The 26,625-nt window shown below is 46.3% G+C and overlaps 12 non-coding genes across 12 annotated transcripts; all 12 read right to left on the bottom strand.

Moving 5' to 3' along the window:
* Nucleotides 1-742: 742 nt before the first annotated feature.
* LOC130328854 (U2 spliceosomal RNA) lies at nucleotides 743-933 on the bottom strand. Its single transcript, XR_008872706.1, has one exon. It is a non-coding gene; the product is annotated as a U2 spliceosomal RNA (small nuclear RNA).
* Nucleotides 934-3,019: 2,086 nt separating this feature from the next.
* LOC130328856 (U2 spliceosomal RNA) lies at nucleotides 3,020-3,210 on the bottom strand. Its single transcript, XR_008872707.1, has one exon. It is a non-coding gene; the product is annotated as a U2 spliceosomal RNA (small nuclear RNA).
* Nucleotides 3,211-5,301: 2,091 nt separating this feature from the next.
* On the bottom strand, nucleotides 5,302-5,492 carry LOC130328857 (U2 spliceosomal RNA). Its single transcript, XR_008872708.1, has one exon. It is a non-coding gene; the product is annotated as a U2 spliceosomal RNA (small nuclear RNA).
* A 2,089-nt stretch (nucleotides 5,493-7,581) lies between these two features.
* LOC130328859 (U2 spliceosomal RNA) lies at nucleotides 7,582-7,772 on the bottom strand. Its single transcript, XR_008872710.1, has one exon. It is a non-coding gene; the product is annotated as a U2 spliceosomal RNA (small nuclear RNA).
* Nucleotides 7,773-9,857: 2,085 nt separating this feature from the next.
* On the bottom strand, nucleotides 9,858-10,048 carry LOC130328860 (U2 spliceosomal RNA). Its single transcript, XR_008872711.1, has one exon. It is a non-coding gene; the product is annotated as a U2 spliceosomal RNA (small nuclear RNA).
* A 2,079-nt stretch (nucleotides 10,049-12,127) lies between these two features.
* LOC130328861 (U2 spliceosomal RNA) lies at nucleotides 12,128-12,318 on the bottom strand. Its single transcript, XR_008872712.1, has one exon. It is a non-coding gene; the product is annotated as a U2 spliceosomal RNA (small nuclear RNA).
* A 2,095-nt stretch (nucleotides 12,319-14,413) lies between these two features.
* On the bottom strand, nucleotides 14,414-14,604 carry LOC130328862 (U2 spliceosomal RNA). The gene has a single exon (XR_008872713.1). It is a non-coding gene; the product is annotated as a U2 spliceosomal RNA (small nuclear RNA).
* Nucleotides 14,605-16,691: 2,087 nt separating this feature from the next.
* Nucleotides 16,692-16,882, bottom strand: LOC130328863 (U2 spliceosomal RNA). Its single transcript, XR_008872714.1, has one exon. It is a non-coding gene; the product is annotated as a U2 spliceosomal RNA (small nuclear RNA).
* A 2,081-nt stretch (nucleotides 16,883-18,963) lies between these two features.
* LOC130328864 (U2 spliceosomal RNA) lies at nucleotides 18,964-19,154 on the bottom strand. Its single transcript, XR_008872715.1, has one exon. It is a non-coding gene; the product is annotated as a U2 spliceosomal RNA (small nuclear RNA).
* Nucleotides 19,155-21,250: 2,096 nt separating this feature from the next.
* LOC130328799 (U2 spliceosomal RNA) lies at nucleotides 21,251-21,441 on the bottom strand. Its single transcript, XR_008872665.1, has one exon. It is a non-coding gene; the product is annotated as a U2 spliceosomal RNA (small nuclear RNA).
* Nucleotides 21,442-23,546: 2,105 nt separating this feature from the next.
* Nucleotides 23,547-23,737, bottom strand: LOC130328808 (U2 spliceosomal RNA). The gene has a single exon (XR_008872673.1). It is a non-coding gene; the product is annotated as a U2 spliceosomal RNA (small nuclear RNA).
* Nucleotides 23,738-25,825: 2,088 nt separating this feature from the next.
* On the bottom strand, nucleotides 25,826-26,016 carry LOC130328865 (U2 spliceosomal RNA). Its single transcript, XR_008872716.1, has one exon. It is a non-coding gene; the product is annotated as a U2 spliceosomal RNA (small nuclear RNA).
* Between the last annotated feature and the right edge of the window lie 609 nt (nucleotides 26,017-26,625).

Here is a 26,625-nt window from a genome sequence, read left to right on the forward strand (position 1 = left end):
TCTAAAGTATAGATCTCAAAGTCTGTGCACAGAATTTAGCAAGGGCCTCGCACCTTCTGATGCATCAGGTAGGTGCACAATAGCATAGCCTAACCCTCTGTACTTTGGTCTATATTGATGCGGGACATAGACAGCCAGCTGATGACCAATCCATTAGTGCAATGGATGGCTGGAAGCATTTGTCTTTGCCTTTGCAATACCACAGAAGCAATGCATGGTCAATGTACAGCAATGACACACCTGTGTGAACAGCCAGGAGACCCCCCCCCCCCCCCCCCCATGTTATGTTACATAGTTACATAGTTAGTACGGTCGAAAAAAGACATATGTCCATCAAGTTCAACCAGGGAATTAAGGGGTAGGGGTGTGGCGCGATATTGGGGAAGGGATGAGATTTTATATTTCTTCATAAGCATTAATCTTATTTTGTCAATTAGGAACATTCAGCACCCACCCGCTATCAAGGCAGCTGCCTATCATGTCATGCCCTACCTGCACAGGTGTGCTGGCTACTCAAATGATCCAATTAAGGAGGCCATTTAGTCAGCAGCAGCAGAAGTCCTGTGCCTGGACGCTCCAACAGCGGCCAGACACAAGCAGAAGCAGAAGCAGCAGAAGCAGCAGCAGCACCACCTTTTGTTTTTTGGCTGCAGCAGCAGCAAGGCCCACAGGGCTGGCTAGCTGGCTAGCCAGCAAGCAGGTAGCAATGAAAGTAGGAATCTTTCTTTTTAACCCTGTAAGGGGGTGGTGCACTGTACCCGAAGATACTGCCATATCGGGTCAATGCATAGGGCGACGGAAGCAAGCTTCGAAATCGGCCCCCGTTCTCAAAAATCCATTTAATATATGGTCCCCAGATAGGGGACGTATCAGATATTAAACTGATAAGAACAGATACTACACTTGATCTTAGCCAAAAGGCCGAGAAGCGATAACCGTGAAAGGGGCGGGCCCAACAAGGTGCCCTTCATGGGCACTATCACTGCTTGCTGTCAGGGAGGCTGCCAGACAATTTTCCATGCACACTCTGGGCTGGGGGGCAGTCAACCACCAGTACACACAGCAGAACCTAAACCCATACCATTATTGCTAAGCAGCAAGACAGGGGCCCATTGCACTCCCACGGGGCCTTTTTAAATGCAATCCATAACCCGGATTTGCCAGGAACCCTTCTTACTCCTCCTACTTGCATGTGACACTGGGCTTAGGATCTGCATAGGAAACACACACACAAGCACACACCTACCTTTGTTGCCTGCAGATGCCTCCTTGGCTGTCCCCAAACGGTATCAAACCAACACCCACGGAAAGCTGTAAGCATAGAGGACATGCCTGCACCCCATTGGACTTACCTGTGTGGGTTAAACCCGGGTTATTTGACAACCTATGGCGGTGATGGTTCTGCTCAGGCAGAGCAGTGCTGATGCTCCTCATAAAGCTGTCGCTGCTGTGAAGGTTCTAGGTGACATCACAAATCCCTATGGTTACATACACAACAAAGCTGGGTTGTTGTTGTTTACACTCTGCAAGGCCTGTGGAAGTGAGTGACATCATAGCACTGTAGTTCTGAGGGTTCTAGATGGATGCAACAATCTCCTGTTGCTTCTATGAAGGCCATAATAGACGACATCACCAAACAGCTCCATAGTCACATACACAGCAAAGGAGAGATGTTGTTTACACCTAGTGATGTCAGTGGTATTGAGTGACATCACAGCACAGTGCTAAGGCTCCTGGGCCTGGACACAGCAGCGGCTGCAATATCTCAACGGAGAATACGTTTATATATATGTGTGTGTGTGCGCGTATATATATATATATATATATATATATATATATATATATTTCTCCGCCGAAATCACTTTTAAACCCATTTCCACCTTTTTTTCCCTTCTCTTCCTCTTACTTTTTTTTCACGTTTTTTTACGTTTTTCTCCTTTTCGCCTCTTTTCTGGGCGTATTATTCTTCTTTTTCTTCTTTTTTTTCGTCTAATGCATACCCCATCAGTGCAGCAATGCTTATTCAATACCGCCAGCAGATGGAGACACTGGGGGATAATTTTCTAAGGATTTATACTGATTTTTCCTGTCTGAATTTGTCGCACAGAAAGTTGCAGGCCAAATATGTGTGACATTTCTGCGACTTTAGCTTCTAGAGCATTTTTACAACATTATACATAGGTGCTGAATACATAAAAAGCGACTGTTCAGCGACAGACAAGTCGCATCGGCTGAAAGTAGGCCAGAATGTCAGTCCATGTTGGAGCAGGTTTAGATACAGTCTAAAGTATAGATCTCAAAGTCTGTGCACAGAATTTAGCAAGGGCCTCGCACCTTCTGATGCATCAGGTAGGTGCACAATAGCATAGCCTAACCCTCTGTACTTTGGTCTATATTGATGCGGGACATAGACAGCCAGCTGATGACCAATCCATTAGTGCAATGGATGGCTGGAAGCATTTGTCTTTGCCTTTGCAATACCACAGAAGCAATGCATGGTCAATGTACAGCAATGACACACCTGTGTGAACAGCCAGGAGACCCCCCCCCCCCCCCATGTTATGTTACATAGTTACATAGTTAGTACGGTCGAAAAAAGACATATGTCCATCAAGTTCAACCAGGGAATTAAGGGGTAGGGGTGTGGCGCGATATTGGGGAAGGGATGAGATTTTATATTTCTTCATAAGCATTAATCTTATTTTGTCAATTAGGAACATTCAGCACCCACCCGCTATCAAGGCAGCTGCCTATCATGTCATGCCCTATCTGCACAGGTGTGCTGGCTACTCAAATGATCCAATTAAGGAGGCCATTTAGTCAGCAGCAGCAGAAGTCCTGTGCCTGGACGCTCCAACAGCGGCCAGACACAAGCAGAAGCAGAAGCAGCAGAAGCAGCAGCAGCACCACCTTTTGTTTTTTGGCTGCAGCAGCAGCAAGGCCCACAGGGCTGGCTAGCTGGCTAGCCAGCAAGCAGGTAGCAATGAAAGTAGGAATCTTTCTTTTTAACCCTGTAAGGGGGTGGTGCACTGTACCCGAAGATACTGCCATATCGGGTCAATGCATAGGGCGACGGAAGCAAGCTTCGAAATCGGCCCCCGTTCTCAAAAATCCATTTAATATATGGTCCCCAGATAGGGGACGTATCAGATATTAAACTGATAAGAACAGATACTACACTTGATCTTAGCCAAAAGGCCGAGAAGCGATAACCGTGAAAGGGGCGGGCCCAACAAGGTGCCCTTCATGGGCACTATCACTGCTTGCTGTCAGGGAGGCTGCCAGACAATTTTCCATGCACACTCTGGGCTGGGGGGCAGTCAACCACCAGTACACACAGCAGAACCTAAACCCATACCATTATTGCTAAGCAGCAAGACAGGGGCCCATTGCACTCCCACGGGGCCTTTTTAAATGCAATCCATAACCCGGATTTGCCAGGAACCCTTCTTACTCCTCCTACTTGCATGTGACACTGGGCTTAGGATCTGCATAGGAAACACACACACAAGCACACACCTACCTTTGTTGCCTGCAGATGCCTCCTTGGCTGTCCCCAAACGGTATCAAACCAACACCCACGGGAAGCTGTAAGCATAGAGGACATGCCTGCACCCCATTGGACTTACCTGTGTGGGTTAAACCCGGGTTATTTGACAACCTATGGCGGTGATGGTTCTGCTCAGGCAGAGCAGTGCTGATGCTCCTCATAAAGCTGTCGCTGCTGTGAAGGTTCTAGGTGACATCACAAATCCCTATGGTTACATACACAACAAAGCTGGGTTGTTGTTGTTTACACTCTGCAAGGCCTGTGGAAGTGAGTGACATCATAGCACTGTAGTTCTGAGGGTTCTAGATGGATGCAACAATCTCCTGTTGCTTCTATGAAGGCCATAATAGACGACATCACCAAACAGCTCCATAGTCACATACACAGCAAAGGAGAGATGTTGTTTACACCTAGTGATGTCAGTGGTATTGAGTGACATCACAGCACAGTGCTAAGGCTCCTGGGCCTGGACACAGCAGCGGCTGCAATATCTCAACGGAGAATACGTTTATATATATGTGTGTGTGTGCGCGTATATATATATATATATATATATATATATATATATATATATATATTCTCCGCCGAAATCACTTTTAAACCCATTTCCACCTTTTTTTCCCTTCTCTTCCTCTTACTTTTTTTTCACGTTTTTTTACGTTTTTCTCCTTTTCGCCTCTTTTCTGGGCGTATTATTCTTCTTTTTCTTCTTTTTTTTCGTCTAATGCATACCCCATCAGTGCAGCAATGCTTATTCAATACCGCCAGCAGATGGAGACACTGGGGGATAATTTTCTAAGGATTTATACTGATTTTTCCTGTCTGAATTTGTCGCACAGAAAGTTGCAGGCCAAATATGTGTGACATTTCTGCGACTTTAGCTTCTAGAGCATTTTTACAACATTATACATAGGTGCTGAATACATAAAAAGCGACTGTTCAGCGACAGACAAGTCGCATCGGCTGAAAGTAGGCCAGAATGTCAGTCCATGTTGGAGCAGGTTTAGATACAGTCTAAAGTATAGATCTCAAAGTCTGTGCACAGAATTTAGCAAGGGCCTCGCACCTTCTGATGCATCAGGTAGGTGCACAATAGCATAGCCTAACCCTCTGTACTTTGGTCTATATTGATGCGGGACATAGACAGCCAGCTGATGACCAATCCATTAGTGCAATGGATGGCTGGAAGCATTTGTCTTTGCCTTTGCAATACCACAGAAGCAATGCATGGTCAATGTACAGCAATGACACACCTGTGTGAACAGCCAGGAGACCCCCCCCCCCCCCCATGTTATGTTACATAGTTACATAGTTAGTACGGTCGAAAAAAGACATATGTCCATCAAGTTCAACCAGGGAATTAAGGGGTAGGGGTGTGGCGCGATATTGGGGAAGGGATGAGATTTTATATTTCTTCATAAGCATTAATCTTATTTTGTCAATTAGGAACATTCAGCACCCACCCGCTATCAAGGCAGCTGCCTATCATGTCATGCCCTACCTGCACAGGTGTGCTGGCTACTCAAATGATCCAATTAAGGAGGCCATTTAGTCAGCAGCAGCAGAAGTCCTGTGCCTGGACGCTCCAACAGCGGCCAGACACAAGCAGAAGCAGAAGCAGCAGAAGCAGCAGCAGCACCACCTTTTGTTTTTTGGCTGCAGCAGCAGCAAGGCCCACAGGGCTGGCTAGCTGGCTAGCCAGCAAGCAGGTAGCAATGAAAGTAGGAATCTTTCTTTTTAACCCTGTAAGGGGGTGGTGCACTGTACCCGAAGATACTGCCATATCGGGTCAATGCATAGGGCGACGGAAGCAAGCTTCGAAATCGGCCCCCGTTCTCAAAAATCCATTTAATATATGGTCCCCAGATAGGGGACGTATCAGATATTAAACTGATAAGAACAGATACTACACTTGATCTTAGCCAAAAGGCCGAGAAGCGATAACCGTGAAAGGGGCGGGCCCAACAAGGTGCCCTTCATGGGCACTATCACTGCTTGCTGTCAGGGAGGCTGCCAGACAATTTTCCATGCACACTCTGGGCTGGGGGGCAGTCAACCACCAGTACACACAGCAGAACCTAAACCCATACCATTCTTGCTAAGCAGCAAGACAGGGGCCCATTGCACTCCCACGGGGCCTTTTTAAATGCAATCCATAACCCGGATTTGCCAGGAACCCTTCTTACTCCTCCTACTTGCATGTGACACTGGGCTTAGGATCTGCATAGGAAACACACACACAAGCACACACCTACCTTTGTTGCCTGCAGATGCCTCCTTGGCTGTCCCCAAACGGTATCAAACCAACACCCACGGGAAGCTGTAAGCATAGAGGACATGCCTGCACCCCATTGGACTTACCTGTGTGGGTTAAACCCGGGTTATTTGACAACCTATGGCGGTGATGGTTCTGCTCAGGCAGAGCAGTGCTGATGCTCCTCATAAAGCTGTCGCTGCTGTGAAGGTTCTAGGTGACATCACAAATCCCTATGGTTACATACACAACAAAGCTGGGTTGTTGTTGTTTACACTCTGCAAGGCCTGTGGAAGTGAGTGACATCATAGCACTGTAGTTCTGAGGGTTCTAGATGGATGCAACAATCTCCTGTTGCTTCTATGAAGGCCATAATAGACGACATCACCAAACAGCTCCATAGTCACATACACAGCAAAGGAGAGATGTTGTTTACACCTAGTGATGTCAGTGGTATTGAGTGACATCACAGCACAGTGCTAAGGCTCCTGGGCCTGGACACAGCAGCGGCTGCAATATCTCAACGGAGAATACGTTTATATATATGTGTGTGTGTGCGCGTATATATATATATATATATATATATATATATATATATATATATTCTCCGCCGAAATCACTTTTAAACCCATTTCCACCTTTTTTTCCCTTCTCTTCCTCTTACTTTTTTTTCACGTTTTTTTACGTTTTTCTCCTTTTCGCCTCTTTTCTGGGCGTATTATTCTTCTTTTTCTTCTTTTTTTTCGTCTAATGCATACCCCATCAGTGCAGCAATGCTTATTCAATACCGCCAGCAGATGGAGACACTGGGGGATAATTTTCTAAGGATTTATACTGATTTTTCCTGTCTGAATTTGTCGCACAGAAAGTTGCAGGCCAAATATGTGTGACATTTCTGCGACTTTAGCTTCTAGAGCATTTTTACAACATTATACATAGGTGCTGAATACATAAAAAGCGACTGTTCAGCGACAGACAAGTCGCATCGGCTGAAAGTAGGCCAGAATGTCAGTCCATGTTGGAGCAGGTTTAGATACAGTCTAAAGTATAGATCTCAAAGTCTGTGCACAGAATTTAGCAAGGGCCTCGCACCTTCTGATGCATCAGGTAGGTGCACAATAGCATAGCCTAACCCTCTGTACTTTGGTCTATATTGATGCGGGACATAGACAGCCAGCTGATGACCAATCCATTAGTGCAATGGATGGCTGGAAGCATTTGTCTTTGCCTTTGCAATACCACAGAAGCAATGCATGGTCAATGTACAGCAATGACACACCTGTGTGAACAGCCAGGAGACCCCCCCCCCCCCCCATGTTATGTTACATAGTTACATAGTTAGTACGGTCGAAAAAAGACATATGTCCATCAAGTTCAACCAGGGAATTAAGGGGTAGGGGTGTGGCGCGATATTGGGGAAGGGATGAGATTTTATATTTCTTCATAAGCATTAATCTTATTTTGTCAATTAGGAACATTCAGCACCCACCCGCTATCAAGGCAGCTGCCTATCATGTCATGCCCTATCTGCACAGGTGTGCTGGCTACTCAAATGATCCAATTAAGGAGGCCATTTAGTCAGCAGCAGCAGAAGTCCTGTGCCTGGACGCTCCAACAGCGGCCAGACACAAGCAGAAGCAGAAGCAGCAGAAGCAGCAGCAGCACCACCTTTTGTTTTTTGGCTGCAGCAGCAGCAAGGCCCACAGGGCTGGCTAGCTGGCTAGCCAGCAAGCAGGTAGCAATGAAAGTAGGAATCTTTCTTTTTAACCCTGTAAGGGGGTGGTGCACTGTACCCGAAGATACTGCCATATCGGGTCAATGCATAGGGCGACGGAAGCAAGCTTCGAAATCGGCCCCCGTTCTCAAAAATCCATTTAATATATGGTCCCCAGATAGGGGACGTATCAGATATTAAACTGATAAGAACAGATACTACACTTGATCTTAGCCAAAAGGCCGAGAAGCGATAACCGTGAAAGGGGCGGGCCCAACAAGGTGCCCTTCATGGGCACTATCACTGCTTGCTGTCAGGGAGGCTGCCAGACAATTTTCCATGCACACTCTGGGCTGGGGGGCAGTCAACCACCAGTACACACAGCAGAACCTAAACCCATACCATTATTGCTAAGCAGCAAGACAGGGGCCCATTGCACTCCCACGGGGCCTTTTTAAATGCAATCCATAACCCGGATTTGCCAGGAACCCTTCTTACTCCTCCTACTTGCATGTGACACTGGGCTTAGGATCTGCATAGGAAACACACACACAAGCACACACCTACCTTTGTTGCCTGCAGATGCCTCCTTGGCTGTCCCCAAACGGTATCAAACCAACACCCACGGGAAGCTGTAAGCATAGAGGACATGCCTGCACCCCATTGGACTTACCTGTGTGGGTTAAACCCGGGTTATTTGACAACCTATGGCGGTGATGGTTCTGCTCAGGCAGAGCAGTGCTGATGCTCCTCATAAAGCTGTCGCTGCTGTGAAGGTTCTAGGTGACATCACAAATCCCTATGGTTACATACACAACAAAGCTGGGTTGTTGTTGTTTACACTCTGCAAGGCCTGTGGAAGTGAGTGACATCATAGCACTGTAGTTCTGAGGGTTCTAGATGGATGCAACAATCTCCTGTTGCTTCTATGAAGGCCATAATAGACGACATCACCAAACAGCTCCATAGTCACATACACAGCAAAGGAGAGATGTTGTTTACACCTAGTGATGTCAGTGGTATTGAGTGACATCACAGCACAGTGCTAAGGCTCCTGGGCCTGGACACAGCAGCGGCTGCAATATCTCAACGGAGAATACGTTTATATATATGTGTGTGTGTGCGCGTATATATATATATATATATATATATATATATATATATTTCTCCGCCGAAATCACTTTTAAACCCATTTCCACCTTTTTTTCCCTTCTCTTCCTCTTACTTTTTTTTCACGTTTTTTTACGTTTTTCTCCTTTTCGCCTCTTTTCTGGGCGTATTATTCTTCTTTTTCTTCTTTTTTTTCGTCTAATGCATACCCCATCAGTGCAGCAATGCTTATTCAATACCGCCAGCAGATGGAGACACTGGGGGATAATTTTCTAAGGATTTATACTGATTTTTCCTGTCTGAATTTGTCGCACAGAAAGTTGCAGGCCAAATATGTGTGACATTTCTGCGACTTTAGCTTCTAGAGCATTTTTACAACATTATACATAGGTGCTGAATACATAAAAAGCGACTGTTCAGCGACAGACAAGTCGCATCGGCTGAAAGTAGGCCAGAATGTCAGTCCATGTTGGAGCAGGTTTAGATACAGTCTAAAGTATAGATCTCAAAGTCTGTGCACAGAATTTAGCAAGGGCCTCGCACCTTCTGATGCATCAGGTAGGTGCACAATAGCATAGCCTAACCCTCTGTACTTTGGTCTATATTGATGCGGGACATAGACAGCCAGCTGATGACCAATCCATTAGTGCAATGGATGGCTGGAAGCATTTGTCTTTGCCTTTGCAATACCACAGAAGCAATGCATGGTCAATGTACAGCAATGACACACCTGTGTGAACAGCCAGGAGACCCCCCCCCCCCCCCCATGTTATGTTACATAGTTACATAGTTAGTACGGTCGAAAAAAGACATATGTCCATCAAGTTCAACCAGGGAATTAAGGGGTAGGGGTGTGGCGCGATATTGGGGAAGGGATGAGATTTTATATTTCTTCATAAGCATTAATCTTATTTTGTCAATTAGGAACATTCAGCACCCACCCGCTATCAAGGCAGCTGCCTATCATGTCATGCCCTACCTGCACAGGTGTGCTGGCTACTCAAATGATCCAATTAAGGAGGCCATTTAGTCAGCAGCAGCAGAAGTCCTGTGCCTGGACGCTCCAACAGCGGCCAGACACAAGCAGAAGCAGAAGCAGCAGAAGCAGCAGCAGCACCACCTTTTGTTTTTTGGCTGCAGCAGCAGCAAGGCCCACAGGGCTGGCTAGCTGGCTAGCCAGCAAGCAGGTAGCAATGAAAGTAGGAATCTTTCTTTTTAACCCTGTAAGGGGGTGGTGCACTGTACCCGAAGATACTGCCATATCGGGTCAATGCATAGGGCGACGGAAGCAAGCTTCGAAATCGGCCCCCGTTCTCAAAAATCCATTTAATATATGGTCCCCAGATAGGGGACGTATCAGATATTAAACTGATAAGAACAGATACTACACTTGATCTTAGCCAAAAGGCCGAGAAGCGATAACCGTGAAAGGGGCGGGCCCAACAAGGTGCCCTTCATGGGCACTATCACTGCTTGCTGTCAGGGAGGCTGCCAGACAATTTTCCATGCACACTCTGGGCTGGGGGGCAGTCAACCACCAGTACACACAGCAGAACCTAAACCCATACCATTCTTGCTAAGCAGCAAGACAGGGGCCCATTGCACTCCCACGGGGCCTTTTTAAATGCAATCCATAACCCGGATTTGCCAGGAACCCTTCTTACTCCTCCTACTTGCATGTGACACTGGGCTTAGGATCTGCATAGGAAACACACACACAAGCACACACCTACCTTTGTTGCCTGCAGATGCCTCCTTGGCTGTCCCCAAACGGTATCAAACCAACACCCACGGGAAGCTGTAAGCATAGAGGACATGCCTGCACCCCATTGGACTTACCTGTGTGGGTTAAACCCGGGTTATTTGACAACCTATGGCGGTGATGGTTCTGCTCAGGCAGAGCAGTGCTGATGCTCCTCATAAAGCTGTCGCTGCTGTGAAGGTTCTAGGTGACATCACAAATCCCTATGGTTACATACACAACAAAGCTGGGTTGTTGTTGTTTACACTCTGCAAGGCCTGTGGAAGTGAGTGACATCATAGCACTGTAGTTCTGAGGGTTCTAGATGGATGCAACAATCTCCTGTTGCTTCTATGAAGGCCATAATAGACGACATCACCAAACAGCTCCATAGTCACATACACAGCAAAGGAGAGATGTTGTTTACACCTAGTGATGTCAGTGGTATTGAGTGACATCACAGCACAGTGCTAAGGCTCCTGGGCCTGGACACAGCAGCGGCTGCAATATCTCAACGGAGAATACGTTTATATATATGTGTGTGTGTGCGCGTATATATATATATATATATATATATATATATATATATATATATTTCTCCGCCGAAATCACTTTTAAACCCATTTCCACCTTTTTTTCCCTTCTCTTCCTCTTACTTTTTTTTCACGTTTTTTTACGTTTTTCTCCTTTTCGCCTCTTTTCTGGGCGTATTATTCTTCTTTTTCTTCTTTTTTTTCGTCTAATGCATACCCCATCAGTGCAGCAATGCTTATTCAATACCGCCAGCAGATGGAGACACTGGGGGATAATTTTCTAAGGATTTATACTGATTTTTCCTGTCTGAATTTGTCGCACAGAAAGTTGCAGGCCAAATATGTGTGACATTTCTGCGACTTTAGCTTCTAGAGCATTTTTACAACATTATACATAGGTGCTGAATACATAAAAAGCGACTGTTCAGCGACAGACAAGTCGCATCGGCTGAAAGTAGGCCAGAATGTCAGTCCATGTTGGAGCAGGTTTAGATACAGTCTAAAGTATAGATCTCAAAGTCTGTGCACAGAATTTAGCAAGGGCCTCGCACCTTCTGATGCATCAGGTAGGTGCACAATAGCATAGCCTAACCCTCTGTACTTTGGTCTATATTGATGCGGGACATAGACAGCCAGCTGATGACCAATCCATTAGTGCAATGGATGGCTGGAAGCATTTGTCTTTGCCTTTGCAATACCACAGAAGCAATGCATGGTCAATGTACAGCAATGACACACCTGTGTGAACAGCCAGGAGACCCCCCCCCCCCCATGTTATGTTACATAGTTACATAGTTAGTACGGTCGAAAAAAGACATATGTCCATCAAGTTCAACCAGGGAATTAAGGGGTAGGGGTGTGGCGCGATATTGGGGAAGGGATGAGATTTTATATTTCTTCATAAGCATTAATCTTATTTTGTCAATTAGGAACATTCAGCACCCACCCGCTATCAAGGCAGCTGCCTATCATGTCATGCCCTACCTGCACAGGTGTGCTGGCTACTCAAATGATCCAATTAAGGAGGCCATTTAGTCAGCAGCAGCAGAAGTCCTGAGCCTGGACGCTCCAACAGCGGCCAGACACAAGCAGAAGCAGAAGCAGCAGAAGCACCACCTTTTGTTTTTTGGCTGCAGCAGCAGCAAGGCCCACAGGGCTGGCTAGCTGGCTAGCCAGCAAGCAGGTAGCAATGAAAGTAGGAATCTTTCTTTTTAACCCTGTAAGGGGGTGGTGCACTGTACCCGAAGATACTGCCATATCGGGTCAATGCATAGGGCGACGGAAGCAAGCTTCGAAATCGGCCCCCGTTCTCAAAAATCCATTTAATATATGGTCCCCAGATAGGGGACGTATCAGATATTAAACTGATAAGAACAGATACTACACTTGATCTTAGCCAAAAGGCCGAGAAGCGATAACCGTGAAAGGGGCGGGCCCAACAAGGTGCCCTTCATGGGCACTATCACTGCTTGCTGTCAGGGAGGCTGCCAGACAATTTTCCATGCACACTCTGGGCTGGGGGGCAGTCAACCACCAGTACACACAGCAGAACCTAAACCCATACCATTATTGCTAAGCAGCAAGACAGGGGCCCATTGCACTCCCACGGGGCCTTTTTAAATGCAATCCATAACCCGGATTTGCCAGGAACCCTTCTTACTCCTCCTACTTGCATGTGACACTGGGCTTAGGATCTGCATAGGAAACACACACACAAGCACACACCTACCTTTGTTGCCTGCAGATGCCTCCTTGGCTGTCCCCAAACGGTATCAAACCAACACCCACGGGAAGCTGTAAGCATAGAGGACATGCCTGCACCCCATTGGACTTACCTGTGTGGGTTAAACCCGGGTTATTTGACAACCTATGGCGGTGATGGTTCTGCTCAGGCAGAGCAGTGCTGATGCTCCTCATAAAGCTGTCGCTGCTGTGAAGGTTCTAGGTGACATCACAAATCCCTATGGTTACATACACAACAAAGCTGGGTTGTTGTTGTTTACACTCTGCAAGGCCTGTGGAAGTGAGTGACATCATAGCACTGTAGTTCTGAGGGTTCTAGATGGATGCAACAATCTCCTGTTGCTTCTATGAAGGCCATAATAGACGACATCACCAAACAGCTCCATAGTCACATACACAGCAAAGGAGAGATGTTGTTTACACCTAGTGATGTCAGTGGTATTGAGTGACATCACAGCACAGTGCTAAGGCTCCTGGGCCTGGACACAGCAGCGGCTGCAATATCTCAACGGAGAATACGTTTATATATATGTGTGTGTGTGCGCGTATATATATATATATATATATATATATATATATATATATATATATATTCTCCGCCGAAATCACTTTTAAACCCATTTCCACCTTTTTTTCCCTTCTCTTCCTCTTACTTTTTTTTTCACGTTTTTTTACGTTTTTCTCCTTTTCGCCTCTTTTCTGGGCGTATTATTCTTCTTTTTCTTCTTTTTTTTCGTCTAATGCATACCCCATCAGTGCAGCAATGCTTATTCAATACCGCCAGCAGATGGAGACACTGGGGGATAATTTTCTAAGGATTTATACTGATTTTTCCTGTCTGAATTTGTCGCACAGAAAGTTGCAGGCCAAATATGTGTGACATTTCTGCGACTTTAGCTTCTAGAGCATTTTTACAACATTATACATAGGTGCTGAATACATAAAAAGCGACTGTTCAGCGACAGACAAGTCGCATCGGCTGAAAGTAGGCCAGAATGTCAGTCCATGTTGGAGCAGGTTTAGATACAGTCTAAAGTATAGATCTCAAAGTCTGTGCACAGAATTTAGCAAGGGCCTCGCACCTTCTGATGCATCAGGTAGGTGCACAATAGCATAGCCTAACCCTCTGTACTTTGGTCTATATTGATGCGGGACATAGACAGCCAGCTGATGACCAATCCATTAGTGCAATGGATGGCTGGAAGCATTTGTCTTTGCCTTTGCAATACCACAGAAGCAATGCATGGTCAATGTACAGCAATGACACACCTGTGTGAACAGCCAGGAGACCCCCCCCCCCCCCCATGTTATGTTACATAGTTACATAGTTAGTACGGTCGAAAAAAGACATATGTCCATCAAGTTCAACCAGGGAATTAAGGGGTAGGGGTGTGGCGCGATATTGGGGAAGGGATGAGATTTTATATTTCTTCATAAGCATTAATCTTATTTTGTCAATTAGGAACATTCAGCACCCACCCGCTATCAAGGCAGCTGCCTATCATGTCATGCCCCTACCTGCACAGGTGTGCTGGCTACTCAAATGATCCAATTAAGGAGGCCATTTAGTCAGCAGCAGCAGAAGTCCTGTGCCTGGACGCTCCAACAGCGGCCAGACACAAGCAGAAGCAGAAGCAGCAGAAGCAGCAGCAGCACCACCTTTTGTTTTTTGGCTGCAGCAGCAGCAAGGCCCACAGGGCTGGCTAGCTGGCTAGCCAGCAAGCAGGTAGCAATGAAAGTAGGAATCTTTCTTTTTAACCCTGTAAGGGGGTGGTGCACTGTACCCGAAGATACTGCCATATCGGGTCAATGCATAGGGCGACGGAAGCAAGCTTCGAAATCGGCCCCCGTTCTCAAAAATCCATTTAATATATGGTCCCCAGATAGGGGACGTATCAGATATTAAACTGATAAGAACAGATACTACACTTGATCTTAGCCAAAAGGCCGAGAAGCGATAACCGTGAAAGGGGCGGGCCCAACAAGGTGCCCTTCATGGGCACTATCACTGCTTGCTGTCAGGGAGGCTGCCAGACAATTTTCCATGCACACTCTGGGCTGGGGGGCAGTCAACCACCAGTACACACAGCAGAACCTAAACCCATACCATTATTGCTAAGCAGCAAGACAGGGGCCCATTGCACTCCCACGGGGCCTTTTTAAATGCAATCCATAACCCGGATTTGCCAGGAACCCTTCTTACTCCTCCTACTTGCATGTGACACTGGGCTTAGGATCTGCATAGGAAACACACACACAAGCACACACCTACCTTTGTTGCCTGCAGATGCCTCCTTGGCTGTCCCCAAACGGTATCAAACCAACACCCACGGGAAGCTGTAAGCATAGAGGACATGCCTGCACCCCATTGGACTTACCTGTGTGGGTTAAACCCGGGTTATTTGACAACCTATGGCGGTGATGGTTCTGCTCAGGCAGAGCAGTGCTGATGCTCCTCATAAAGCTGTCGCTGCTGTGAAGGTTCTAGGTGACATCACAAATCCCTATGGTTACATACACAACAAAGCTGGGTTGTTGTTGTTTACACTCTGCAAGGCCTGTGGAAGTGAGTGACATCATAGCACTGTAGTTCTGAGGGTTCTAGATGGATGCAACAATCTCCTGTTGCTTCTATGAAGGCCATAATAGACGACATCACCAAACAGCTCCATAGTCACATACACAGCAAAGGAGAGATGTTGTTTACACCTAGTGATGTCAGTGGTATTGAGTGACATCACAGCACAGTGCTAAGGCTCCTGGGCCTGGACACAGCAGCGGCTGCAATATCTCAACGGAGAATACGTTTATATATATGTGTGTGTGTGCGCGTATATATATATATATATATATATATATATATATATATATATTTCTCCGCCGAAATCACTTTTAAACCCATTTCCACCTTTTTTTCCCTTCTCTTCCTCTTACTTTTTTTTCACGTTTTTTTACGTTTTTCTCCTTTTCGCCTCTTTTCTGGGCGTATTATTCTTCTTTTTCTTCTTTTTTTTCGTCTAATGCATACCCCATCAGTGCAGCAATGCTTATTCAATACCGCCAGCAGATGGAGACACTGGGGGATAATTTTCTAAGGATTTATACTGATTTTTCCTGTCTGAATTTGTCGCACAGAAAGTTGCAGGCCAAATATGTGTGACATTTCTGCGACTTTAGCTTCTAGAGCATTTTTACAACATTATACATAGGTGCTGAATACATAAAAAGCGACTGTTCAGCGACAGACAAGTCGCATCGGCTGAAAGTAGGCCAGAATGTCAGTCCATGTTGGAGCAGGTTTAGATACAGTCTAAAGTATAGATCTCAAAGTCTGTGCACAGAATTTAGCAAGGGCCTCGCACCTTCTGATGCATCAGGTAGGTGCACAATAGCATAGCCTAACCCTCTGTACTTTGGTCTATATTGATGCGGGACATAGACAGCCAGCTGATGACCAATCCATTAGTGCAATGGATGGCTGGAAGCATTTGTCTTTGCCTTTGCAATACCACAGAAGCAATGCATGGTCAATGTACAGCAATGACACACCTGTGTGAACAGCCAGGAGACCCCCCCCCCCCCCCCCATGTTATGTTACATAGTTACATAGTTAGTACGGTCGAAAAAAGACATATGTCCATCAAGTTCAACCAGGGAATTAAGGGGTAGGGGTGTGGCGCGATATTGGGGAAGGGATGAGATTTTATATTTCTTCATAAGCATTAATCTTATTTTGTCAATTAGGAACATTCAGCACCCACCCGCTATCAAGGCAGCTGCCTATCATGTCATGCCCTACCTGCACAGGTGTGCTGGCTACTCAAATGATCCAATTAAGGAGGCCATTTAGTCAGCAGCAGCAGAAGTCCTGTGCCTGGACGCTCCAACAGCGGCCAGACACAAGCAGAAGCAGAAGCAGCAGAAGCAGCAGCAGCACCACCTTTTGTTTTTTGGCTGCAGCAGCAAGGCCCACAGGGCTGGCTAGCTGGCTAGCCAGCAAGCAGGTAGCAATGAAAGTAGGAATCTTTCTTTTTAACCCTGTAAGGGGGTGGTGCACTGTACCCGAAGATACTGCCATATCGGGTCAATGCATAGGGCGACGGAAGCAAGCTTCGAAATCGGCCCCCGTTCTCAAAAATCCATTTAATATATGGTCCCCAGATAGGGGACGTATCAGATATTAAACTGATAAGAACAGATACTACACTTGATCTTAGCCAAAAGGCCGAGAAGCGATAACCGTGAAAGGGGCGGGCCCAACAAGGTGCCCTTCATGGGCACTATCACTGCTTGCTGTCAGGGAGGCTGCCAGACAATTTTCCATGCACACTCTGGGCTGGGGGGCAGTCAACCACCAGTACACACAGCAGAACCTAAACCCATACCATTATTGCTAAGCAGCAAGACAGGGGCCCATTGCACTCCCACAGGGCCTTTTTAAATGCAATCCATAACCCGGATTTGCCAGGAACCCTTCTTACTCCTCCTACTTGCATGTGACACTGGGCTTAGGATCTGCATAGGAAACACACACACAAGCACACACCTACCTTTGTTGCCTGCAGATGCCTCCTTGGCTGTCCCCAAACGGTATCAAACCAACACCCACGGGAAGCTGTAAGCATAGAGGACATGCCTGCACCCCATTGGACTTACCTGTGTGGGTTAAACCCGGGTTATTTGACAACCTATGGCGGTGATGGTTCTGCTCAGGCAGAGCAGTGCTGATGCTCCTCATAAAGCTGTCGCTGCTGTGAAGGTTCTAGGTGACATCACAAATCCCTATGGTTACATACACAACAAAGCTGGGTTGTTGTTGTTTACACTCTGCAAGGCCTGTGGAAGTGAGTGACATCATAGCACTGTAGTTCTGAGGGTTCTAGATGGATGCAACAATCTCCTGTTGCTTCTATGAAGGCCATAATAGACGACATCACCAAACAGCTCCATAGTCACATACACAGCAAAGGAGAGATGTTGTTTACACCTAGTGATGTCAGTGGTATTGAGTGACATCACAGCACAGTGCTAAGGCTCCTGGGCCTGGACACAGCAGCGGCTGCAATATCTCAACGGAGAATACGTTTATATATATGTGTGTGTGTGCGCGTATATATATATATATATATATATATATATATATATATATATATTTCTCCGCCGAAATCACTTTTAAACCCATTTCCACCTTTTTTTCCCTTCTCTTCCTCTTACTTTTTTTTCACGTTTTTTTACGTTTTTCTCCTTTTCGCCTCTTTTCTGGGCGTATTATTCTTCTTTTTCTTCTTTTTTTTCGTCTAATGCATACCCCATCAGTGCAGCAATGCTTATTCAATACCGCCAGCAGATGGAGACACTGGGGGATAATTTTCTAAGGATTTATACTGATTTTTCCTGTCTGAATTTGTCGCACAGAAAGTTGCAGGCCAAATATGTGTGACATTTCTGCGACTTTAGCTTCTAGAGCATTTTTACAACATTATACATAGGTGCTGAATACATAAAAAGCGACTGTTCAGCGACAGACAAGTCGCATCGGCTGAAAGTAGGCCAGAATGTCAGTCCATGTTGGAGCAGGTTTAGATACAGTCTAAAGTATAGATCTCAAAGTCTGTGCACAGAATTTAGCAAGGGCCTCGCACCTTCTGATGCATCAGGTAGGTGCACAATAGCATAGCCTAACCCTCTGTACTTTGGTCTATATTGATGCGGGACATAGACAGCCAGCTGATGACCAATCCATTAGTGCAATGGATGGCTGGAAGCATTTGTCTTTGCCTTTGCAATACCACAGAAGCAATGCATGGTCAATGTACAGCAATGACACACCTGTGTGAACAGCCAGGAGACCCCCCCCCCCCCCCATGTTATGTTACATAGTTACATAGTTAGTACGGTCGAAAAAAGACATATGTCCATCAAGTTCAACCAGGGAATTAAGGGGTAGGGGTGTGGCGCGATATTGGGGAAGGGATGAGATTTTATATTTCTTCATAAGCATTAATCTTATTTTGTCAATTAGGAACATTCAGCACCCACCCGCTATCAAGGCAGCTGCCTATCATGTCATGCCCTACCTGCACAGGTGTGCTGGCTACTCAAATGATCCAATTAAGGAGGCCATTTAGTCAGCAGCAGCAGAAGTCCTGTGCCTGGACGCTCCAACAGCGGCCAGACACAAGCAGCAGCAGAAGCAGCAGCAGCACCACCTTTTGTTTTTTGGCTGCAGCAGCAGCAAGGCCCACAGGGCTGGCTAGCTGGCTAGCCAGCAAGCAGGTAGCAATGAAAGTAGGAATCTTTCTTTTTAACCCTGTAAGGGGGTGGTGCACTGTACCCGAAGATACTGCCATATCGGGTCAATGCATAGGGCGACGGAAGCAAGCTTCGAAATCGGCCCCCGTTCTCAAAAATCCATTTAATATATGGTCCCCAGATAGGGGACGTATCAGATATTAAACTGATAAGAACAGATACTACACTTGATCTTAGCCAAAAGGCCGAGAAGCGATAACCGTGAAAGGGGCGGGCCCAACAAGGTGCCCTTCATGGGCACTATCACTGCTTGCTGTCAGGGAGGCTGCCAGACAATTTTCCATGCACACTCTGGGCTGGGGGGCAGTCAACCACCAGTACACACAGCAGAACCTAAACCCATACCATTATTGCTAAGCAGCAAGACAGGGGCCCATTGCACTCCCACGGGGCCTTTTTAAATGCAATCCATAACCCGGATTTGCCAGGAACCCTTCTTACTCCTCCTACTTGCATGTGACACTGGGCTTAGGATCTGCATAGGAAACACACACACAAGCACACACCTACCTTTGTTGCCTGCAGATGCCTCCTTGGCTGTCCCCAAACGGTATCAAACCAACACCCACGGGAAGCTGTAAGCATAGAGGACATGCCTGCACCCCATTGGACTTACCTGTGTGGGTTAAACCCGGGTTATTTGACAACCTATGGCGGTGATGGTTCTGCTCAGGCAGAGCAGTGCTGATGCTCCTCATAAAGCTGTCGCTGCTGTGAAGGTTCTAGGTGACATCACAAATCCCTATGGTTACATACACAACAAAGCTGGGTTGTTGTTGTTTACACTCTGCAAGGCCTGTGGAAGTGAGTGACATCATAGCACTGTAGTTCTGAGGGTTCTAGATGGATGCAACAATCTCCTGTTGCTTCTATGAAGGCCATAATAGACGACATCACCAAACAGCTCCATAGTCACATACACAGCAAAGGAGAGATGTTGTTTACACCTAGTGATGTCAGTGGTATTGAGTGACATCACAGCACAGTGCTAAGGCTCCTGGGCCTGGACACAGCAGCGGCTGCAATATCTCAACGGAGAATACGTTTATATATATGTGTGTGTGTGCGCGTATATATATATATATATATATATATATATATATATATATATATTTCTCCGCCGAAATCACTTTTAAACCCATTTCCACCTTTTTTTCCCTTCTCTTCCTCTTACTTTTTTTTCACGTTTTTTTACGTTTTTCTCCTTTTCGCCTCTTTTCTGGGCGTATTATTCTTCTTTTTCTTCTTTTTTTTCGTCTAATGCATACCCCATCAGTGCAGCAAGCAATGCTTATTCAATACCGCCAGCAGATGGAGACACTGGGGGGTAATTTTCTAAGGATTTATACTGATTTTTCCTGTCTGAATTTGTCGCACAGAAAGTTGCAGGCCAAATATGTGTGACATTTCTGCGACTTTAGCTTCTAGAGCATTTTTACAACATTATACATAGGTGCTGAATACATAAAAAGCGACTGTTCAGCGACAGACAAGTCACATCGGCTGAAAGTAGGCCAGAATGTCAGTCCATGTTGGAGCAGGTTTAGATACAGTCTAAAGTATAGATCTCAAAGTCTGTGCACAGAATTTAGCAAGGGCCTCGCACCTTCTGATGCATCAGGTAGGTGCACAATAGCATAGCCTAACCCTCTGTACTTTGGTCTATATTGATGCGGGACATAGACAGCCAGCTGATGACCAATCCATTAGTGCAATGGATGGCTGGAAGCATTTGTCTTTGCCTTTGCAATACCACAGAAGCAATGCATGGTCAATGTACAGCAATGACACACCTGTGTGAACAGCCAGGAGACCCCCCCCCCCCCCCCCATGTTATGTTACATAGTTACATAGTTAGTACGGTCGAAAAAAGACATATGTCCATCAAGTTCAACCAGGGAATTAAGGGGTAGGGGTGTGGCGCGATATTGGGGAAGGGATGAGATTTTATATTTCTTCATAAGCATTAATCTTATTTTGTCAATTAGGAACATTCAGCACCCACCCGCTATCAAGGCAGCTGCCTATCATGCCATGCCCTACCTGCACAGGTGTGCTGGCTACTCAAATGATCCAATTAAGGAGGCCATTTAGTCAGCAGCAGCAGAAGTCCTGTGCCTGGACGCTCCAACAGCGGCCAGACACAAGCAGAAGCAGAAGCAGCAGAAGCAGCAGCAGCACCACCTTTTGTTTTTTGGCTGCAGCAGCAGCAAGGCCCACAGGGCTGGCTAGCTGGCTAGCCAGCAAGCAGGTAGCAATGAAAGTAGGAATCTTTCTTTTTAACCCTGTAAGGGGGTGGTGCACTGTACCCGAAGATACTGCCATATCGGGTCAATGCATAGGGCAACGGAAGCAAGCTTCGAAATCGGCCCCCGTTCTCAAAAATCCATTTAATATATGGTCCCCAGATAGGGGACGTATCAGATATTAAACTGATAAGAACAGATACTACACTTGATCTTAGCCAAAAGGCCGAGAAGCGATAACCGTGAAAGGGGCGGGCCCAACAAGGTGCCCTTCATGGGCACTATCACTGCTTGCTGTCAGGGAGGCTGCCAGACAATTTTCCATGCACACTCTGGGCTGGGGGGGCAGTCAACCACCAGTACACACAGCAGAACCTAAACCCATACCATTATTGCTAAGCAGCAAGACAGGGGCCCATTGCACTCCCACGGGGCCTTTTTAAATGCAATCCATAACCCGGATTTGCCAGGAACCCTTCTTACTCCTCCTACTTGCATGTGACACTGGGCTTAGGATCTGCATAGGAAACACACACACAAGCACACACCTACCTTTGTTGCCTGCAGATGCCTCCTTGGCTGTCCCCAAACGGTATCAAACCAACACCCACGGGGAAGCTGTAAGCATAGAGGACATGCCTGCACCCCATTGGACTTACCTGTGTGGGTTAAACCCGGGTTATTTGACAACCTATGGCGGTGATGGTTCTGCTCAGGCAGAGCAGTGCTGATGCTCCTCATAAAGCTGTCGCTGCTGTGAAGGTTCTAGGTGACATCACAAATCCCTATGGTTACATACACAACAAAGCTGGGTTGTTGTTGTTTACACTCTGCAAGGCCTGTGGAAGTGAGTGACATCATAGCACTGTAGTTCTGAGGGTTCTAGATGGATGCAACAATCTCCTGTTGCTTCTATGAAGGCCATAATAGACGACATCACCAAACAGCTCCATAGTCACATACACAGCAAAGGAGAGATGTTGTTTACACCTAGTGATGTCAGTGGTATTGAGTGACATCACAGCACAGTGCTAAGGCTCCTGGGCCTGGACACAGCAGCGGCTGCAATATCTCAACGGAGAATACGTTTATATATATGTGTGTGTGTGCGCGTATATATATATATATATATATATATATATATATATATATATATATTTCTCCGCCGAAATCACTTTTAAACCCATTTCCACCTTTTTTTCCCTTCTCTTCCTCTTACTTTTTTTTCAGGTTTTTTTACGTTTTTCTCCTTTTCGCCTCTTTTCTGGGCGTATTATTCTTCTTTTTCTCTTTTTTTTCGTCTAATGCATACCCCATCAGTGCAGCAATGCTTATTCAATACCGCCAGCAGATGGAGACACTGGGGGATAATTTTCTAAGGATTTATACTGATTTTTCCTGTCTGAATTTGTCGCACAGAAAGTTGCAGGCCAAATATGTGTGACATTTCTGCGACTTTAGCTTCTAGAGCATTTTTACAACATTATACATAGGTGCTGAATACATAAAAAGCGACTGTTCAGCGACAGACAAGTCGCATCGGCTGAAAGTAGGCCAGAATGTCAGTCCATGTTGGAGCAGGTTTAGATACAGTCTAAAGTATAGATCTCAAAGTCTGTGCACAGAATTTAGCAAGGGCCTCGCACCTTCTGATGCATCAGGTAGGTGCACAATAGCATAGCCTAACCCTCTGTACTTTGGTCTATATTGATGCGGGACATAGACAGCCAGCTGATGACCAATCCATTAGTGCAATGGATGGCTGGAAGCATTTGTCTTTGCCTTTGCAATACCACAGAAGCAATGCATGGTCAATGTACAGCAATGACACACCTGTGTGAACAGCCAGGAGACCCCCCCCCCCCCCCCCCATGTTATGTTACATAGTTACATAGTTAGTACGGTCGAAAAAAGACATATGTCCATCAAGTTCAACCAGGGAATTAAGGGGTAGGGGTGTGGCGCGATATTGGGGAAGGGATGAGATTTTATATTTCTTCATAAGCATTAATCTTATTTTGTCAATTAGGAACATTCAGCACCCACCCGCTATCAAGGCAGCTGCCTATCATGTCATGCCCTACCTGCACAGGTGTGCTGGCTACTCAAATGATCCAATTAAGGAGGCCATTTAGTCAGCAGCAGCAGAAGTCCTGTGCCTGGACGCTCCAACAGCGGCCAGACACAAGCAGAAGCAGAAGCAGCAGAAGCAGCAGAAGCAGCAGCAGCACCACCTTTTGTTTTTTGGCTGCAGCAGCAGCAAGGCCCACAGGGCTGGCTAGCTGGCTAGCCAGCAAGCAGGTAGCAATGAAAGTAGGAATCTTTCTTTTTAACCCTGTAAGGGGGTGGTGCACTGTACCCGAAGATACTGCCATATCGGGTCAATGCATAGGGCGACGGAAGCAAGCTTTGAAATCGGCCCCCGTTCTCAAAAATCCATTTAATATATGGTCCCCAGATAGGGGACGTATCAGATATTAAACTGATAAGAACAGATACTACACTTGATCTTAGCCAAAAGGCCGAGAAGCGATAACCGTGAAAGGGGCGGGCCCAACAAGGTGCCCTTCATGGGCACTATCACTGCTTGCTGTCAGGGAGTCTGCCAGACAATTTTCCATGCACACTCTGGGCTGGGGGGCAGTCAACCACCAGTACACACAGCAGAACCTAAACCCATACCATTATTGCTAAGCAGCAAGGACAGGGGGCCCATTGCACTCCCACGGGGCCTTTTTAAATGCAATCCATAACCCGGATTTGCCAGGAACCCTTCTTACTCCTCCTACTTGCATGTGACACTGGGCTTAGGATCTGCATAGGAAACACACACACAAGCACACACCTACCTTTGTTGCCTGCAGATGCCTCCTTGGCTGTCCCCAAACGGTATCAAACCAACACCCACGGGAAGCTGTAAGCATAGAGGACATGCCTGCACCCCATTGGACTTACCTGTGTGGGTTAAACCCGGGTTATTTGACAACCTATGGCGGTGATGGTTTCTGCTCAGGCAGAGCAGTGCTGATGCTCCTCATAAAGCTGTCGCTGCTGTGAAGGTTCTAGGTGACATCACAAATCCCTATGGTTACATACACAACAAAGCTGGGTTGTTGTTGTTTACACTCTGCAAGGCCTGTGGAAGTGAGTGACATCATAGCACTGTAGTTCTGAGGGTTCTAGATGGATGCAACAATCTCCTGTTGCTTCTATGAAGGCCATAATAGACGACATCACCAAACAGCTCCATAGTCACATACACAGCAAAGGAGAGATGTTGTTTACACCTAGTGATGTCAGTGGTATTGAGTGACATCACAGCACAGTGCTAAGGCTCCTGGGCCTGGACACAGCAGCGGCTGCAATATCTCAACGGAGAATACGTTTATATATATGTGTGTGTGTGCGCGTATATATATATATATATATATATATATATATATATATATATATTTCTCCGCCGAAATCACTTTTAAACCCATTTCCACCTTTTTTTCCCTTCTCTTCCTCTTACTTTTTTTTTCACGTTTTTTTACGTTTTTCTCCTTTTCGCCTCTTTTCTGGGCGTATTATTCTTCTTTTTCTTCTTTTTTTTCGTCTAATGCATACCCCATCAGTGCAGCAATGCTTATTCAATACCGCCAGCAGATGGAGACACTGGGGGATAATTTTCTAAGGATTTATACTGATTTTTCCTGTCTGAATTTGTCGCACAGAAAGTTGCAGGCCAAATATGTGTGACATTTCTGCGACTTTAGCTTCTAGAGCATTTTTACAACATTATACATAGGTGCTGAATACATAAAAAGCGACTGTTCAGCGACAGACAAGTCGCATCGGCTGAAAGTAGGCCAGAATGTCAGTCCATGTTGGAGCAGGTTTAGATACAGTCTAAAGTATAGATCTCAAAGCCTGTGCACAGAATTTAGCAAGGGCCTCGCACCTTCTGATGCATCAGGTAGGTGCACAATAGCATAGCCTAACCCTCTGTACTTTGGTCTATATTGATGCGGGACATAGACAGCCAGCTGATGACCAATCCATTAGTGCAATGGATGGCTGGAAGCATTTGTCTTTGCCTTTGCAATACCACAGAAGCAATGCATGGTCAATGTACAGCAATGACACACCTGTGTGAACAGCCAGGAGACCCCCCCCCCCCCCCATGTTATGTTACATAGTTACATAGTTAGTACGGTCGAAAAAAGACATATGTCCATCAAGTTCAACCAGGGAATTAAGGGGTAGGGGTGTGGCGCGATATTGGGGAAGGGATGAGATTTTATATTTCTTCATAAGCATTAATCTTATTTTGTCAATTAGGAACATTCAGCACCCACCCGCTATCAAGGCAGCTGCCTATCATGTCATGCCCTACCTGCACAGGTGTGCTGGCTACTCAAATGATCCAATTAAGGAGGCCATTTAGTCAGCAGCAGCAGAAGTCCTGTGCCTGGACGCTCCAACAGCGGCCAGACACAAGCAGAAGCAGCAGAAGCAGCAGCAGCACCACCTTTTGTTTTTTGGCTGCAGCAGCAGCAAGGCCCACAGGGCTGGCTAGCTGGCTAGCCAGCAAGCAGGTAGCAATGAAAGTAGGAATCTTTCTTTTTAACCCTGTAAGGGGGTGGTGCACTGTACCCGAAGATACTGCCATATCGGGTCAATGCATAGGGCGACGGAAGCAAGCTTCGAAATCGGCCCCCGTTCTCAAAAATCCATTTAATATATGGTCCCCAGATAGGGGACGTATCAGATATTAAACTGATAAGAACAGATACTACACTTGATCTTAGCCAAAAGGCCGAGAAGCGATAACCGTGAAAGGGGCGGGCCCAACAGCCCTTCATGGGCACTATCACTGCTTGCTGTCAGGGAGGCTGCCAGACAATTTTCCATGCACACTCTGGGCTGGGGGGCAGTCAACCACCAGTACACACAGCAGAACCTAAACCCATACCATTATTGCTAAGCAGCAAGACAGGGGCCCATTGCACTCCCACGGGGCCTTTTTAAATGCAATCCATAACCCGGATTTGCCAGGAACCCTTCTTACTCCTCCTACTTGCATGTGACACTGGGCTTAGGATCTGCATAGGAAACACACACACAAGCACACACCTACCTTTGTTGCCTGCAGATGCCTCCTTGGCTGTCCCCAAACGGTATCAAACCAACACCCACGGGAAGCTGTAAGCATAGAGGACATGCCTGCACCCCATTGGACTTACCTGTGTGGGTTAAACCCGGGTTATTTGACAACCTATGGCGGTGATGGTTCTGCTCAGGCAGAGCAGTGCTGATGCTCCTCATAAAGCTGTCGCTGCTGTGAAGGTTCTAGGTGACATCACAAATCCCTATGGTTACATACACAACAAAGCTGGGTTGTTGTTGTTTACACTCTGCAAGGCCTGTGGAAGTGAGT

The sequence above is a fragment of the Hyla sarda genome, unplaced genomic scaffold (assembly GCF_029499605.1).
Source record: "Hyla sarda isolate aHylSar1 unplaced genomic scaffold, aHylSar1.hap1 scaffold_314, whole genome shotgun sequence".
Classification (NCBI taxonomy): domain Eukaryota; kingdom Metazoa; phylum Chordata; class Amphibia; order Anura; family Hylidae; genus Hyla; species Hyla sarda.